Consider the following 15,963-nt stretch of genomic DNA (forward strand, 5'->3'; position numbering starts at 1 on the left):
GATGGTGGAGACGGCCTGGTGACATTGAGCTGCCTGCCTATCCTTGGATATGCTGACCTGACCATCTCCGACTACCACCTCCGCTGACCATATATGAGCTTCCAGGTCCTCACCTCCCAGGATGCCCCTCATAGCGCTCCGGTGCTGGGAGATAAGCCTCCCGAAGAGGAAGAAGTTGAGCTCGAGGATGGAGGATTAGGAACAGCCACAGGTGCAGCAGCCTTTGCTCCCATCTGTCCTGTCTGCAGAGCGAACATAAGTTATTAAATCATCCGATAATGCCTGCAGCCGCACCTCATGGTGGCCAATCACAGTTCATTGGTGGATGAGAGCCGATCGTAAATGGTGGATTTCAGCATGTTCCTCGGACGACTGCAGCCGCACCTCACGGTGGCCAATCACAGTTCATTGGTGGATGAGAGCCGACCGTAAATGGTGGAGTTCAGCATGTTCCTCCTCTGCTGGGTCCATTGTAGGTCTACTGTTACAGTGATGCTTGTATGAACTCGAACTTAGTCGCAGAGAAACACCGCAAGCAGAGGTAAAGGTAAATTCAGCTCTTTACTTAAAATCTTGACAAAAACAAGGCAACAGCACAAGAGTGCACGAAACAAGACCTAAGCACAGATACAAGCAACAGAGGAACCTAAATAGCAAGGCAACCAGGTGAACAGAAGGTAATCGAAACCAATAAGTAATAATTAGGGTAACATGTAAACTAGAACACAAGGCAAGGGTGCCCTCCAGCAGTAACCCAAGGGAACAACAATCAAATAAACGGAACCTGTGACACTCATGACCATGGCTGCCCATCTGCTGGAGGTTTCAAGAGGCAGAGTTTATTGAGATGATCTAGCTACTGTTGTAGCCTATAATTATTTTAAAATGACTTGCTGTTTATTTAGCGAAACAAGCACTTAGAGATTTTGTCTGTAAGGAAAAGCACTATAAAATGTAATGTATTAATATTATGAAATACTACCTGAGACACCTTTTTGCTATTTGTCTCTGTACTCAATAAAAAACATGAACATTATGCATGCCCACCATAGTATTGGGAAGCTGCTATTTGAGAACTTATTGCAGAGCACAATGTACAACTGTTTTTAAAAGGTTTTTATTGCAAGGTATGCTATATGTGTAGGTTATTCCATGAAAAAAAATCAAATGATATGTCACATGCACCAAACACAACTGGTGTAGACATTACTGTAAAATAGTAACAAGAGGAATAAAATAAAATACACAAGAATGGAGCTATATACTGTGTGCACAATTATTAGGCAAATTGTATTCCTCAGGATTCATTTTATTGTTGAACAAACACAATGTCAGTCAAGCCAAAATGTTATTGAACCTCAAACCTGAATGTTTAACAAAGGAAAAGTGAGTGTTGTCTTTCTCAGAGGAATATATGTGTGCACAATTATTATGCAACTATTAGTGTCCAGAATTATTAGGCAACTAAATTACTAAAATAATTTCTCCCAACTCACTTGTTTGTGTCTCAATTTTTAGCGTAAGTGTAACAAATAAGTAACACAAAATGACTAACAGTTTTGACCTTTCAAAAATATTCAGTGACCAATTTAGCCACCTTTCTTGCCATAACTACCATGAACCTTCCATCCATGGAGAGAGACTGTCAGTTTGTTGATCTGTTCACAATCAACTTTCGCTGAAGCAGCAACTACTGCCTCCCAAATGCTGTTCAAAGAGGTGTATTGTCTTCCCTCACTGTAAATCTCACATTTGAGAAGGGCCCACAAGTTCTCAATAGGATTTAAGTCAGGTGAGGAAGGGGGCCAAGTCATTATTTGGGCATCTTTCAGGCCTTTGCTGGCTAGCCAAGCAGGGGAGTACTTGGATGCATGTGATGGAGCATTGTCCTGCATAAAGATCATGGCCTTCTTGAATGCTGATGACTTCTTCCTGTACCATTACTTGAAGAAAGACTCTTCCAGAAACTGGCAGTAGGTTTGGGAGTTGAGTTTCAGTCCATCTTCAACCTGAAAAGGTCCAACTACCTCATCCTTAATGATAGCAGGCCATACCAGTACCCCTCCTCCACCTTGCTGGAGCCTGACTCGAAGTGGTGCCCTCTGTGTCCATTACTGATCCAGCCATGAGCCCATCCATCTGGTCCATCAAGAGTCACTCTCATTTCATCTGCCCTTAAAACCTTTGAAAAATCTGTCTTCAGGTATTTCTTTGCCCAATCTTGACGCTTCAACTTGTGAATCTAATTCAGTGGTGGTCGTTTTTCAGCCTTCGTGAGCTTGGCCATGCCTCTGAGAACTTGACACCTTGTACTTCTGGACATTCCAGGTTGGTTGCAGTTCTGGAATATGGTGGCACTGGAGGATAATGGGTTCCTGGTAGCTTGATGTTTACTTCTTCTCAAGTCTGGAATATGGTGGCACTGGAGGATAATGGGTTCCTGGTAGCTTGATGTTTACTTCTTCTCAAGTCTGGAATATGGTGGCACTGGAGGATAATGGGTTCCTGGTAGCTTGATGTTTACTTCTTCTCAAGTCTGGAATATGGTGGCACTGGAGGATAATGGGTTCCTGGTAGTTTGATGTTTAATTCTTCTCAAATCTGGATTATGGTGGCACTGGAGGATAATGGGTTCCTGGTAGCTTGACGTTTAATTATTTTCAAGTCTTTTGCGCCTTTTTTACTCCATGCGTTTTTTGTGCCCCAGTTGACTATTTGCAACAACTTTTGCAACAAAACTGTCCGGTGGTCACACCTCCATAGTTTAGCTATTCCAAGAGTGTTGCATCCGTCTGAAAGGCATTTTACCATTTGACTTTTCAGTCTCAGTTAAATCTCTTTTTTGGCCCATTTTACCTTTGGTAATGAAGCTGCCTAATAGTTATGCACAGCTTGATATAAGTGTTATTCACTTTCGCCACACCCTCCCTCATTACACAAATACATATCACCTGAAAATGATTACATCCAATAAGCATTCAAGTTTATATGGTTTGGAGTTGGAAAATGTGCATAGAAATAATGATAAGATCAGAATTCTCACTTGCCTAATAATTGTGCACCCAGTGTATACAGGGAGTAACACTACCAGATTAATAGGTACGAGGTATTTTAGGAAGATATACATGAAGGCAGGGTAAAGTGACTAGGCATCAGGATGGATAATAAAAGTAAAATAAAGAAAAGTAGCAGAAGCAAATGATACGTGTAAAAGTGTGTGTGTGTGCTTGTGTAATGTGTATTAGCAGCATACCATTCTGCATCCCACTGCTAGCTTGCCTCTGAAGCTAAGCAGGGTTGTCCTGGATGGGAGACCAGATGCTGCTGGAAGTGGTGTAGAAGGCACTTTCCCTCTGGTCTAAAATAAATAAATATCCCAATGCCCCAGGGCAGTGATTGGGAACATTGCCCTGTGTAGGGTGGCATCAAATGGGACGTTAAATGGGTGTCCTGACTCTCTGTGGTTACAAAAGATCCCATGGCTCTTATTGTAAGAGTAGGGGTGTTAACTGTGGTGTCCTGGCTAAATTCCCAATCTGGCCCTCATACCTTGATGTCCACCTAATCATCCCCAGCTTCCAATTGGCTTATTCATATCCTCTCCCCAGTAACTATTCCCCAGGTTATTGCTGTGAATAAAAATGTTTAAAAAAATGTGTGAATGTGTGTGGGTTTTGTGCAGGAGTGTCAATGTACTGTGTGTGACTAGATGTGTGTGTGTATGTACCGTAATTTCCGGACTATAAGCCGCTACTTTATTCCCACATTTGAACCTCACGGTTTATACAATGACGCAGCTAATTTATGGATTTTTCCCGCTTTCACAAGATTCATGCCGCCAAAAAACTGAGCACCGCCACATAATGTGACGTAAATCGAGCGCACTCAAACTTCCCATCATTCTGATTACGGTAGTAATTTTGTCACCCTCATCATGGCATTTACATTTACATTTAAGTCATTTAGCAGACGCTCTTATCCAGAGCGACTTACAAATTGGCAAAGACACAGAGAAATGCATATGATGCAGCTTTCAAGTTGAAGGCGATAAATCTGGCTGTTGGAAAAGGAAATAGAGCTGCTGCATGGGAGCTTGGCCTTAATGAGTCGATGATAAGACGTTGGAAACAGCAGCGTGAGGAACTGACTCAGTGCAGAAAGACATTTACATTTACATTTAAGTCATTTAGCAGACGCTCTTATCCAGAGCGACTTACAAATTGGTGCGTTCACCTTAAGACATCCAGTGGAACAGCCACTTTACAATAGTGCATCTAAATCTTTTAAGGGGGGTGAGAAGGATTACTTTATCCTATCCTAGGTATTCCTGAAAGAGGTGGGGTTTCAGGTGTCTCCGGAAGGTGGTGATTGACTCCGCTGTCCTGGCGTCGTGAGGGAGTTTGTTCCACCATTGGGGGGCCAGAGCAGCGAACAGTTTTGACTGGGCTGCGCGGGAACTGTACTTCCTCAGTGGTAGGGAGGCGAGCAGGCCAGAGGTGGATGAACGCAGTGCCCTTGTTTGGGTGTAGGGCCTGATCAGAGCCTGGAGGTACTGAGGTGCCGTTCCCCTCACAGCTCCGTAGGCAAGCACCATAGTCTTGTAGCGGATGCGAGCTTCAACTGGAAGCCAGTGGAGAGAGCGAAGGAGCGGGGTGACGTGAGAGAACTTGGGAAGGTTGAACACCAGACGGGCTGCGGCGTTCTGGATGAGTTGTAGGGGTTTAATGGCACAGGCAGGGAGCCCAGCCAACAGCGAGTTGCAGTAATCCAGACGGGAGATGACAAGTGCCTGGATTAGGACCTGCGCCGCTTCCTGTGTGAGGCAGGGTCGTACTCTGCGGATGTTGTAGAGCATGAACCTACAGGAACGGGCCACCGCCTTGATGTTAGTTGAGAACGACAGGGTGTTGTCCAGGATCACGCCAAGGTTCTTAGCGCTCTGGGAGGAGGACACAATGGAGTTGTCAACCGTGATGGTGAGATCATGGAACGGGCAGTCCTTCCCCGGGAGGAAGAGCAGCTCCGTCTTGCCGAGGTTCAGCTTGAGGTGGTGATCCGTCATCCACACTGATATGTCTGCCAGACATGCAGAGATGCGATTCGCCACCTGGTCATCAGAAGGGGGAAAGGAGAAGATTAATTGTGTGTCGTCTGCATAGCAATGATAGGAGAGACCATGTGAGGTTATGACAGAGCCAAGTGACTTGGTGTATAGCGAGAATAGGAGAGGGCCTAGAACAGAGCCCTGGGGGACGCCAGTGGTGAGAGCGCGTGGTGAGGAGACAGATTCTCGCCACGCCACCTGGTAGGAGCGACCTGTCAGGTAGGACGCAATCCAAGCGTGGGCCGCGCCGGAGATGCCCAACTCGGAGAGGGTGGAGAGGAGGATCTGATGGTTCACAGTATCGAAGGCAGCCGATAGGTCTAGAAGGATGAGAGCAGAGGAGAGAGAGTTAGCTTTAGCAGTGCGGAGCGCCTCCGTGATACAGAGAAGAGCAGTCTCAGTTGAATGACTAGTCTTGAAACCTGACTGATTTGGATCAAGAAGGTCATTCTGAGAGAGATAGCGGGAGAGCTGGCCAAGGACGGCACGTTCAAGAGTTTTGGAGAGAAAAGAAAGAAGGGATACTGGTCTGTAGTTGTTGACATCGGAGGGATCGAGTGTAGGTTTTTTCAGAAGGGGTGCAACTCTCGCTCTCTTGAAGACGGAAGGGACGTAGCCAGCGGTCAGGGATGAGTTGATGAGCGAGGTGAGGTAAGGGAGAAGGTCTCCGGAAATGGTCTGGAGAAGAGTGGAGGGGATAGGGTCAAGCGGGCAGGTTGTTGGGCAGCCGGCCGTCACAAGACGCGAGATTTCATCTGGAGAGAGGGGGAGAAAGAGGTCAGAGCACAGGGTAGGGCAGTGTGAGCAGAACCAGCGGTGTCGTTTGACTTAGCAAACGAGGATCGGATGTCGTCGACCTTCTTTTCAAAATGGTTGACGAAGTCATCTGCAGAGAGGGAGGAGGGGGGAGGGGAGGAGGATTCAGGAGGGAGGAGAAGGTGGCAAAGAGCTTCCTAGGGTTAGAGGCAGATGCTTGGAATTTAGAGTGGTAGAAAGTGGCTTTAGCAGCAGAGACAGAAGAGGAAAATGTAGAGGAGGGAGTGAAAGGATGCCAGGTCCGCAGGGAGGCGAGTTTTCCTCCATTTCCGCTCGGCTGCCCGGAGCCCTGTTCTGTGAGCTCGCAATGAGTCGTCGAGCCACGGAGCGGGAGGGGAGGACCGAGCCGGCCTGGAGGATAGGGGACATAGAGAGTCAAAGGATGCAGAAAGGGAGGAGAGGAGGGTTGAGGAGGCAGAATCAGGAGATAGGTTGGAGAAGGTTTGAGCAGAGGGAAGAGATGATAGGATGGAAGAGGAGAGAGTAGCGGGGAGAGAGAGCGAAGGTTGGGACGGCGCGATACCATCCGAGTAGGGGCAGTGTGGGAAGTGTTGGATGAGAGCGAGAGGGAAAAGGATACAAGGTAGTGGTCGGAGACTTGGAGGGGAGTTGCAGTGAGGTTAGTGGAAGAACAGCATCTAGTAAAGATGAGGTCGAGCGTATTGCCTGCCTTGTGAGTAGGGGGAAGGTGAGAGGGTGAGGTCAAAAGAGGAGAGGAGTGGAAAGAAGGAGGCAGAGAGGAATGAGTCAAAGGTAGACGTGGGGAGGTTAAAGTCGCCCAGAACTGTGAGAGGTGAGCCGTCCTCAGGAAAGGAGCTTATCAAGGCATCAAGCTCATTGATGAACTCTCCGAGGGAACCTGGAGGGCGATAAATGATAAGGATGTTAAGCTTGAAAGGGCTGGTAACTGTGACAGCATGGAATTCAAAGGAGGCGATAGACAGATGGGTAAGGGAGAAAGAGAGAATGACCACTTGGGAGAGATGAGGATCCCGGTGCCACCACCCCGCTGACCAGAAGCTCTCGGGGTGTGCGAGAACACGTGGGCGGACGAAGAGAGAGCAGTAGGAGTAGCAGTGTTATCTGTGGTGATCCATGTTTCCGTCAGTGCCAAGAAGTCGAGGGACTGGAGGGAGGCATAGGCTGAGATGAACTCTGCCTTGTTGGCCGCAGATCGGCAGTTCCAGAGGCTACCGGAGACCTGGAACTCCACGTGGGTCGTGCGCGCTGGGACCACCAGATTAGGGTGGCCGCGGCCACGCGGTGTGGAGCGTTTGTATGGTCTGTGCAGAGAGGAGAGAACAGGGATAGACAGACACATAGTTGACAGGCTACAGAAGAGGCTACGCTAATGCAAAGGAGATTGGAATGACAAGTGGACTACACGTCTCGAATGTTCAGAAAGTTAAGCTTACGTAGCAAGAATCTTATTGACTAAAATGATTAAAATGATACAGTACTGCTGAGGTAGGCTAGCTGGCAGTGGCTGCGTTGTTGACTTTGTAGGCTAGCTGGCAGTGGCTGCGTTGTTGGCACTACACTAATCAAGTCGTTCCGTTGAGTGTGATAGTTTCAACAGTGCTGCTATTCGGGGCTAGCTGGCTAGCTAGCAGTGTTGATTACGTTACGTTGCGTTAAAAGAACGACAATAGCTGGCTAGCTAACCTAGAAAATCGCTCTAGACTACACAATTATCTTTGATACAAAGACGGCTATGTAGCTAGCTATGTAGCTAGCTACGATCAAACAAATCAAACCGTTGTACTGTAATGAAATGAAATGAAAATGTGATACTACCTGTGGAGCGAATGCGACCGGGTTGTTGAGTGAGGAAGTTCTATTCGGTAGACGTTGGCTAGCTGTTGGCTAGCTAGCAGTGTCTCCTACGTTAAGGACGACAAATAGCTGGCTAGCTAACCTCGGTAAATTAAGATAATCACTCTAAGACTACACACTCTAAACTACACAATTATCTTGGATACGAAGACAGCAAAGACAACTATGTAGCTAGCTAACACTACCCTAATCAAGTCGTTCAGTTGAGTGTAATAGTTTTTACAGTGCTGCTATTCGGAAGACGGTGGACGTTTGCTAACTGGCTAGCTGGCTAGCTGCTAGGCAGATAGCAGTGTAGACTACGTTAGGACGACGAAATACGATAATTACGCAATTATCTTTGATACAAAGACGGCTATGTAGCTAGCTAAGAAGAAATTGCTAAGATTAGACAAATCAAACCGTTGTACTATAATGAAATGTAATGAAATGTAATGAAAAGTTATACTACCTGCAGACCGAAGCGCTCGGATGCGACCGCTCGCTCCAACCCGGAAGACAACAAAAGCTTTCAGAGGGAAGAAAAGCAGATGGCCCAAATTATTTGCAGCCACTCGACATCAGTGTAAATCGTGCATTTAAGGTGGCGCTCCTTGTTCAGTGGGAGGCTTGGATGACAAGTGGGGAGAAATCCTTCACTAAAACGGGCCGCAGGCGAAGAGCATCTTATGGTCAAGTCTGCCAGTGGGTCCTGACAGCGTGGAGCATTGTCAAAAAATCCACTATCATCAACCAACGGGTTTCGAAAGGCTGGACTGCTGCGTGTTGAAGGGGCAGCATGAGCTCAGCAGGGTATTTGCCTCCGGATGAAAGTGACGAGAGCGACAATGAAAACGATCCAACATCGGATGAAGCAATTCTGAGGCTATTCAACTCCGACACCGAAGGAGATGACTTCAGTGGTTTCAGTGCACAGGAGGAGGAAGATAGTGACCAATGACTTTCTTGGTAGGCTACTGTTTTAATTTTTGTTACAAGCCGTGTTTCGTTAAAGCCTATTTATTTTTGTTACAAGCCGTGTTTCGTTTAAAGGCTGTGTAAAGTTTGTTTCAATGTACCGGTAGGCACCTTATAAACATGTGCGGCTTATTCATGTACAAAATACATATTTTTTAATAATTCAGTGGGTGCGGTTTATATTGAGGTGCGCTTAATAGTCCAGCAATTACGGTATATATATATATATATATATATATAATGTGTGTGCGTTGAGTCAGTGAAGACAGTTTGGATACCAATAATTGACTATTTAGCAGTCCTATGGCTTGGGGGTAGAAGCTGTCTCAGAGCTTGTTGGTCTGTGAGCCGATGCTCCGGTACCATTTTCTGAACGGTAGTAGAGTGAACAGTCTATATTTTTTATTTATTTATTTATTTCACCTTTATTTAACCAGGTAGGCTAGTTGAGAACAAGTTCTCATTTGCAACTGCGACCTGGCCAAGGTAAAGCATAGCAGTGTGAACAGACAACACAGAGTTACACATGGAGTAAACAATTAACAAGTCAATAACACAGTAGGAAAAAAAAGTCTATATACATTGTGTGCAAAAGGCATGAGGTAGGCGAATAATTACAATTTTGCTGATTAACACTGGAGTGATAAATGATCAGATGGTCATGTACAGGTAGAGATATTGGTGTGCAAAAGAGCAGAAAAGTAAATAAATAAAAACAGTATGGGGATGAGGTAGGTAAAAATGGGTGGGCTATTTACCGATAGACTATGTACAGCTGCAGCGATCGGTTAGCTGCTCAGATAGCAGATGTTTGAAGTTGGTGAGGGAGATAAAAGTCTCCAACTTCAGCAATTTTTGCAATTCGTTCCAGTCACAGGCAGCAGAGAACTGGAACGAAAGGCGGCCAAATGAGGTGTTGGCTTTAGGGATGATCAGTGAGATACACCTGCTGGAGCGCGTGCTACGGATGGGTGTTGCCATCGTGACCAGTGAACTGAGATAAGGCGGAGCTTTACCTAGCATGGACTTGTAGATGACCTGGAGCCAGTGGGTCTGGCGACGAATATGTAGCGAGGGCCAGCCGACTAGAGCATACAAGTCGCAGTGGTGGGTGGTATAAGGTGCTTTAGTGACAAAACGGATGGCACTGTGATAAACTGCATCCAGTTTGCTGAGTAGAGTGTTGGAAGCAATTTTGTAGATGACATCGCCGAAGTCGAGGATCGGTAGGATAGTCAGTTTTACTAGGGTAAGTTTGGCGGCGTGAGTGAAGGAGGCTTTGTTGCGGAATAGAAAGCCGACTCTAGGTTTGATTTTCGATTGGAGATGTTTGATATGAGTCTGGAAGGAGAGTTTACAGTCTAGCCAGACACCTAGGTACTTTTAGATGTCCACATATTCAAGGTTGGAACCATCCAGGGTGGTGATGCTGGTCAGGCGTGCGGGTGCAGGCAGCGAACGGTTGAAAAGCATGCATTTGGTTTTACTAGCGTTTAAGAGCAGTTGGAGGCCACGGAAGGAGTGTTGTATGGCATTGAAGCTCGTTTGGAGGTTAGATAGCACAGTGTCCAAGGACGGGCCGGAAGTATATAGAATGATGTCGTCTGCGTAGAGGTGGATCAGGGAATCGCACGCAGCAAGAGCAACATCATTGATATATACAGAAAAAAGAGTCGGCCCGAGGATTGAACCCTGTGGCACCCCCATAGAGACTGCCAGAGGACCGGACAGCATGCCCTCCGATTTGACACACTGAACTCTGTCTGCAAAGTAATTGGTGAACCAGGCAAGGCAGTCATCCGAAAAACCGAGGCTACTGAGTCTGCCGGTAAGAATATGGTGATTGACCGAGTCGAAAGCCTTGGCAAGGTCGATGAAGACGGCTGCACAGTACTGTCTTTTATCGATGGCGGTTATGATATTGTTTAGTACCTTGAGCGTGGCTGAGGTGCACCCGTGACCGGCTCGGAAACCAGATTGCACAGCGGAGAAGGTACGGTGGGATTCGAGATGTTTGTTGACTTGGCTTTCGAAGACTTTAGATAGGCAGGGCAGGATGGATATAGGTCTGTAACAGTTTGGGTCCAGGGTGTGTCCCCCTTTGAAGAGGGGGATGACTGCGGCAGCTTTCCAATCCTTGGGGATCTCAGACGATATGAAAGAGAGGTTGAACAGGCTGGTAATAGGGGTTGCGACAATGGCGGCGGATAGTTTCAGAAATAGAGGGTCCAGATTGTCAAGCCCAGCTGATTTGTACGGGTCCAGGTTTTGCAGCTCTTTCAGAACATCTGCTATCTGGATTTGGGTAAAGGAGAACCTGGAGAGGCTTGGGCGAGTAGCTGCGGGGGGGGCGGAGCTGTTGGCCGAGGTTGGAGTAGCCAGGCGGAAGGCATGGCCAGCCGTTGAGAAATGCTTGTTGAAGTTTTCGATAATCATGGGTTTATCGGTGGTGACCGTGTTACCTAGCCTCAGTGCAGTGGGCAGCTGGGAGGAGGTGCTCTTGTTCTCCATGGACTTCACAGTGTCCCAGAACCTTTTGGAGTTGGAGCTACAGGATGCAAACTTCTGCCTGAAGAAGCTGACCTTAGCTTTCCTGACTGACTGCGTGTATTGGTTCCTGACTTCCCTGAACAGTTGCATATCGCGGGGACTATTCGATCCTATTGCAGTCCGCCACAGGATGCTTTTGTGCTGGTCGAGGGCAGTCAGGTCTGGAGTGAACCAAGGGCTATATCTGTTCTTAATTCTGCATTTTTTGAACGGAGCATGCTTATCTAAAATGGTGAGGAAGTTACTTTTAAAGAATGACCAGGCATCCTCAACTGACGGGATGAGGTCAATGTCCTTCCAGGATACCCGGGCCAGGTCGATTAGAAAGGCCTGCTCACAGAAGTGTTTTAGGGAGCGTTTGACAGTGATGAGGGGTGGTCGTTTGACTGCGTCTCCGTAGCGGATACAGGCAATGAGGCAGTGATCGCTGAGATCCTGGTTGAAGACAGCGGAGGTGTATTTGGAGGGCCAGTTGGTCAGGATGACGTCTATGAGGGTGCCCTTGTTTACAGATTTAGGGTTGTACCTGATGGGTTCCTTGATGATTTGTGTGAGATTGAGGGCATCTAGCTTAGATTGTAGGACTGCCGGGGTGTTAACCTCTTCAACCTATGAGGGCGCTATGTCATTATTGGATAAAAAGACGTGCCCGTTTTAAGCACAGTATTTTGTCACGAAAAGATGCTCAACTATGCATGGAATTGACAGCCTTGGAAAGACAAAACTCTGACGTTTCCAAAACTGCAAAGATATTATCTGTGAGTGCCCCAGAACTAATGCTACAGGCGAAACCAAGATGAAGTTTCATACTGGAAATGCCCCAGATTCTGAAGGCGCTCTGTTCCAATGTCTCCTTATATGGCTGTCAATGCGCCAGTAATGAGCCTGCCCTTTGTGTCGTTTCTCCAAGGTGTCTGCAGCATTGTGACGTGTTTGTAGGCATATCATTGGAAGATTGACCATAAGAGACTACATTTACCTGGTGTCCCGCCCGGTGTCCTGTGTCGAAATTATTGCGTAATCTGTAGGTCCATGCGCGTTCCATTTCTTCAGAAGAGAAAGTCAACTGCCACGAAGGATTTTATCGTCGATAAATATGTGAAAAACACCTTGAGGATTGATTCTAAACATCGGTTTGCCATGTTTCTGTCGATATTATGGAGTTAATTTGGAAAAAAGTTTGCGTTTTAATGACTTAATTTTTTTTTTTTTTTTTCTTACCCAAACATGATGAACAAAACGGAGCGATTAGTCAACACAAATAATATTTTTTGTAAAAACGGAACATTTGCTATCTAACTGAGAGTCTCCTCATTGAAAACATCTGAAGTTCTTCAAAGGTAAATGATTTTATTTGAATCCTTTTCTGTTTTTTGTGAAAATGTTGCATGCTGAAAGACAGGCATAATCCTATGCTAGGCTATCAATACTGTTACACAAATGCTTGTTTAGCTATGGTTCAAAAGCATATTTTGAAAATCTGAGATGACAGTGTTGTTAACAAAAGGCTAAGTTTGAGAGCAAATAGATTAATTTCATTTCATTTGCGATTTTCATGAATAGTTAACGTTGCGTTATGGTAATGAGCTTGAGGCTGTAGTCACGATACCGGATCCGGGATGGCTCGACGCAAGAAGTTAAGCATATCCCAGTTTAGGTCACCTAACAGAACAAACTCTGAAGCTAGATGGGGGGCGATCAATTCACAAATGGTGTCCAGGGCACAGCTGGGTGCTGAGGGGGGTCGGTAGCAGGCGGCAACAGTGAGAGACTTATTTCTGGAGAGAGTAATTTTCAAAATTAGTAGTTCGAACTGTTTGGGTATGGACCTGGAAAGTTTGACATTACTTTGCAGGCTATCTCTGCAGTAGACTGCAACTCCTCCCCCTTTGGCAGTTCTATCTTGACGGAAGATGTTATAGTTGGGTATGGAAATCTCAGAATTTTTGGTGGCCTTCCTGAGCGAGGATTCAGACACGGCAAGGACATCAGGGTTAGCAGAGTGTGCTAAAGCAGTGAGTAAAACAAACTTAGGGAGGAGGCTTCTGATGTTGACATGCATGAAACCAAGGCTTTTTCGATCACAGAAGTCAACAAATGAGGGTGCCTGGGGACATGCAGGGCCTGGGTTTACCTCCACATCACCCGCGGAACAGAGGAGGAGTAGTATGAGGGTGCGGCTAAAGGCTATCAAAACTGGTCGCCTAGAGCGTTGGGGACAGAGAATAAAAGGAGCAGATTTCTGGGCATGGTAGAATATATTCAGGGCATAATGCGCAGACAGGGGTATGGTGGGGTGCGGGTACAGCGGAGGTAAGCCCAGGCACTGGGTGATGATGAGAGAGGTTGTATCTCTGGACATGCTGGTTGTAATGGGTGAGGTCACCGCATGTGTGGGAGGTGGGACAAAGGAGGTATCAGGGGTATGAAGAGTGGAACTAGGGGCTCCATTGTAAACTAAAACAATGATAACTAACCTGAACAACAGTATACAAGGCATATTGACATTTGAGAGAGACATACAGTGAGGCATACAGTAATCACAGGTGTTGAATTGGGAGAGCTAGCTAAAACAGTAGCTAAAACATTAGGTGAGACAACAACAGCTAATCAGCTAGCACAACAACAGCAGGTAAAATGGCGTTGACTAGGCAGGGAGGGTCGGATTAACTACACACAGAGCCTGAGTGCGGCTGGGGCCGACAGATCAAACATAAACAAGCAGAATGGAGTACCGTGATTAAATGGACAGTCCAGCATGCATCAGCTATGTAGCCACGTGATCAGTGTCCAGGGGGGCAGCGGTGGATGGGGCAGGGAAGCTGGACTGGCGAGTGTTATCCAGGTTAAAAAAAACTGTCTGGCTGTGCAAAAAGTAAAAGCCGCTAGCAGTGGCCAACAATGACTAAATAGCTTGTAGCTAGTTAGCTGGTTAGCTTCTGGAGGTTCTTGAGTGTGTTCTAAAAATTACATTGGGTGAGGCAGGTTACCGGAAGGTATAAACAAATTAAAAATCGAAAAGAGATAGAAAGTAAATATGGGTCCAGTGAGTGTTTGGGACGCGGCGATTCAGACGGTTAGCAGGCCTGTGCTAACTAGCTAACAGTTAGTAGGCCAGGGCTAAACAAGGTAGCAGTTAGCGGACCGGGGCTAAACAAGCTAGCAGTTAGCAGGCCGAATTAGCAAGCAAGGAGATAGCAAGGGCTAGAAAGTTAGCCTTTGGGGGACGTCGCGATGGGGTGAGTCTGTTTATTCCTCTTCATGCGGTGACATCGATAGACCGGTCGTGGGTCCGGATATTGTAGCCCAGGAGTATGGTAGCACAGGAGCTCTGGCCGGGCTAGCTTCAAGCTAAGTGGGTGGAAACGCTAGCCAGGAGTAATCATCCGGGGTGGCGGTTAGCTAGATAGCTAGTTGTGAAGAATCCAGCTGAAAATGTTCCGTTTGCGGTGGGAATCCGGATTGTTCGAACTGGCGAGAGCTTTCCGAGCTAAAGGTTAGCTGATGACCGGTTAGCTGAAGACCGCTAGCAATGGTTTGCTGACTGATAGCTGGTAGCTAGCTGGCTAGCTTCAGTTGAGGGGTTCCGGATCCAAAGTAGATATAAATACTTTAGAAAAAAATAGCTACATTGGGTGAGGCGGGTTGCAGGAGAGTATTTAGAAGTTGAGGTTTAGCAAAATGTTTTAAAAGATATGCGAAGAAAAATACGTTAAAAAAATTTAACAGCCCTGTCAATGTGGATGGGGTCGTGCTCTCCCCTATTTTTCCTATGGTCCACGATCAGCTCCTTGGTCTTGCTGATGCTGATGGAGAGGTTGTTGTCCTGGTACCACACTGCTAGGTCTTTGACCTCCATCTTGTAGGCTGACTCATCGTCGTCGAAGATTAGGCCTACCACTGTCATGTCGTCAGCAAGATTTGATGATGGCGTTGGAGTCGTGGGTGAACAAGGAGTAGAGGGTAATAAGCACAGCCAAAGCACTTCATAATTACAGATGTGAGCGCTACAGGGCTACAGTCATTTAGGCAGGTTACCTTGAAGCTGTTGGTAATAGGGACAACGGTTGTCATCTTGAAACATGTTGGGATTACAGACTGGGACAAGGAGATTGAAAATGTGAGGACACTTGCCTGCTAGTCAGTGCATGCTTTGAGAACGTGTCCATTTACATAAGTATTCAGAACCTTTACTCAGTACTTTGTGAAGCACCTTTGGCAACGATTACAGCCTCGAGTCTTCTTAGGTATGACGCAACAAGCTTGGCACACCATTCTTCTCTGCAGATCCTCTCAAGCTCTGTCAGGTTGGATGGGGAGCGTCAATGCACAGCTATTTCCAGGTCTCTCCAGAGATGTTAGATCGGGTTCAAGACCGGGCTCTGGTTGGGCCACTCAAGGACATTCAGAGACTTATCACAAAGCCACTCCTGTGTTGTCTTTTAATGGTCAAAAAAACATGCTTTTCTTTCAAAGTGACCCTAAAGTTTTGAACGGCAGTGTACATATTGTGGTAGACAGCAGGGAGATGTGAGGGGAGTGGTTATTGAGGGGAGATATCTTACAGTTGGCTCCACCCCTGAGCCTTATATGGACTGCCTGCCCCAACAAGGCAAGGCTGTGGTTCATTAAGCCAGGGAGTCCGGAACACAGGGGCAGAGAGGGGAGAAGAAAGAGCACAGGGAGAAGAAAGAGCACTA

Source organism: Oncorhynchus nerka, linkage group LG9a (genome assembly GCF_034236695.1).
Source record: "Oncorhynchus nerka isolate Pitt River linkage group LG9a, Oner_Uvic_2.0, whole genome shotgun sequence".
NCBI classification, from domain to species: domain Eukaryota; kingdom Metazoa; phylum Chordata; class Actinopteri; order Salmoniformes; family Salmonidae; genus Oncorhynchus; species Oncorhynchus nerka.